Source organism: Nicotiana sylvestris, chromosome 7, assembly GCF_000393655.2.
Source record: "Nicotiana sylvestris chromosome 7, ASM39365v2, whole genome shotgun sequence".
Classification (NCBI taxonomy): domain Eukaryota; kingdom Viridiplantae; phylum Streptophyta; class Magnoliopsida; order Solanales; family Solanaceae; genus Nicotiana; species Nicotiana sylvestris.
Genome location: NC_091063.1, coordinates 65,460,846 through 65,464,152, shown reverse-complemented (window position 1 = coordinate 65,464,152; position 3,307 = coordinate 65,460,846).

Sequence of the window (3,307 nt, the reverse complement as noted above, 5' to 3'; positions counted from 1 at the left end):
AAATCACAACACCCATCAATTACCCACACTAGGGTTGAGCCACAACCCTAGCTAATGGGTCTGGCTACTCATGCTTGAAGAGAAAAATAGAGAAATAGATGAAGATAAAGACATATTAATTAATTGCTAAAGTAAATACAAAGATTCAATGATAAAAACTAAGTAAAATGCCCAAAATGGCTAAGAAAAATATTTTCATGAGCGCAACTAATATTTGATAATATCTAATGCCCTAAAATGGAAAAAGGTTCTATTTATACTAAGCTGGAAAAACTGGACAAAATTGCCCATACGGGGTTAGTGCGGACCGCACAAAATGGTGTGCGACCGCACTAGGCTCTTGAACTTGCAATCTTGACTCTCTGAACCCAGGCTCCACGGACCGCATAAAATGGACTGCGATCGTGGAGGCTTCTAGCGCGGTCCGCACAAACTCGACCACGGACCGCACAGGCTTGAACCTCTGAACTTGGCATCTCTCTGAACCTTGTCTTTGCGGATCGCACAGAATGGGAGTCCAGCCGCAGAGGTCCATCGCGGATGGCACAAAGTGTATTTTGTCCGCATTGCTTCGAAACCTAAAATGCCGAGTCTCTGAACCTCTCTAGTGCAGACCACACAAAGTGTAGTGCGGTCGCACTATGCCTATTTTTCCTGAGTTTGTTTTATCTTTGGTACTTGTGCAAGTTTCACTCCTTTTGAGCTGATCTTTGACATCTAGTCACTTTGTTGATCAAATCTGTAATCAAGAACAACTTATGAGCCTTTTGGGACTATTTTGTATGAATTTATAATCAAAGCGCAAGCAAGAAGGAGCATAAAACGTAATCGGTGAACCAATGACGGCACCGGAATGGTTCCCTCAAGTACCCTCATGAATTTCTCATAAGACGTAATCGGTGTCTCCCAGACCCAAACATACAGCCAATGGCCCATCGAACATCTTTCTATACAACGTTCCATCTTCGGCCAATGTGAATGGTGCAACTTTCATTCGCAGAGTCCTCGATTCCATTCTTTAGATACTCGATGTATTTGTTCCTCCAATTCCAAGTTAGGCTCATGGAGATTATTTTGGCCTGGCCTTCTTCGACTACTGACTTTGAAAGTTGTATGACAGTCCCCGAGCTAATTTTATCGTCTTCGACTAATGACCCGAAATTTGCAAGGGCATCGACCTCACTGTTCTTCTCTCGAGGTACATGTTGTAGGTCCATTCTTTGAACTGGCGTAGGGTTACCTGCATTTTGTCCAAGTATCTCTACATTCGATCCTCTCAAACCTCGAAGGTCTTGTTGACTTGGTTACCCACAAGTAGGGAATCACACTTAGCCTCAATGACTTCTGCTCCCAAGCTTTTGGCCAGCTCGAGACCTATAATCATGGCCTCATACTCGGCCTTGTTGTTGGTCAACTTAGGGTTTTTGATAGATTGTCCAATTGTATTGCCTGTGGGTGGCTTCAAAACGATACCTAGAACGGACCCCTTCACATTTGAAGCACTATCTGTGAAAAGGGTCCATACCCCCAAAGACGTACCCGCTTTTATCAAAAGTTCCCTTTTGACCTCGGGTACGAGGGCTAGCATAAAGTCGACCATGAAGTCTGCTAAAATTTGAGACTTGATGGTCGTTCGGGGTTGATACTTGATATCATACCCACTGATTTTGACAGCCCATTTAGCCAATCGGTCCAAGAGTTCGTGCTTGTGCAAGATGTTGCAAAGTGGGTAGGTGGTTACAACACAAATAGGGTGACATTGAAATATAGTTTTAATTTCGTAGAGGCGCTTATTAAAGCAAGCGCTAATTTTTCTAAGTGTAGGTACCGAGTTTTGGCTTCTTCTAAAGTCCTACTAACATAATGGACAGGAAATTGTGTACCTTGCTCTTCTCGAACTAGGACACCACTTACCGCGACTTCCGAGACCGCCAAATATAAGTAGAGTCGCTTGTCTGGTCTCAGAGTGTGAAGCAATGGGGGCTCGAAAGATACCGCTTCAACTATTTCAAAGCATGTTGGCATTCTGGGGTCCAGGCGAAATTGGTCTTCTTTTTGAGCAGTGAGAAGAACCTATGACTTCGATCCGAAGACCTCGAGATAAATCGGCCTAAGGCGGCTATCCGCCCTGTTAATCATTGTACGGCCTTAATGTTGTCCACGACTGTGATGTCTTCAATTGCCTTGATTTTATCAGGGTTGATCTCGATTCCCCGATTTGACACCATAAAGCCGAGGAACTTGCCCGAACCGACCCCGAACGCACATATCTCAGGATTGATCTTCATGTTATATTTTCTCAATAAATTGAAGGTTTCTTCCAAATGTGTCAAATGGCCCTCTGTGTGCAGGTACTTAACTAGCATGTCGTCAATATAAACCTCCATTGATTTACCTATTTGTTATTCAAACATTCGGTTTACTAGGCGTTGATAAGCAATACCAGCATTTTTTATCCCAAATGACATTATGTTATAGCAATAAGTATCGTACTTAGTAATGAACAAAGTCTTTTCTTGATCCTCCGAGTTCATTTGTATTTGATTGTACTCAGAGTAGGCATCGAGAAAGCTGAGGATCTCGTGGCCGGCCATGGATCGATCATGCGATCGATATTCAGCAAAGGAAATGAATCATTAGGGCTTGCTTTGTTTAAGTCTTTGTAGTCTACTGACATTCTAAGTTTATTCTCCTTTTTTGGGACTAAGACTACATCTTCTAGCCATTCGGGATATTTTACCTCCCGAATGGAACCTATTTTTAGAGGTTTGGTTACCTCATCCTTGATAAATGCATGCTTAACCTCAGGTTGTGGCCTTCTCTTCTGCTTTACTGGTCTGAACTTTGGGTCTAAGCTCAATTGATGAGTGGTAATCTCCGGTGGGATCCTTATCATGTCAAGGTGGGACCAAGCAAAAAAATCTATATTTTTAATAAGAAATTTTATAAATTTTTCCGTGAGCTCGAGGGTTAACCCCATGCCCAGGTATACCTTTCGATCGGGCATATGCTCGATTAGTATGACTTGTTCTAGCTCTTGACTTCATGGCATCAAAATCATCTGGGATTACGAATGTTCGAGGTATCATATAATCATCATCCTCGATAGTTTCCTGCTACTCCGATCTGGTCGAGGCCAGCGACTGTGGTTGCTATTTGACTTCTTGCTTTCCCTTCGACTCCGGTCCCTTCGTTGACAATAGTGTCGATACTAGTATTACCTCATCGATTGAAAACATCTCTTTGGCTGTGGGTAATTTGTTGTACACTATTTTGATCCCTTCCAATGTAGGGAATTTCAAGACTT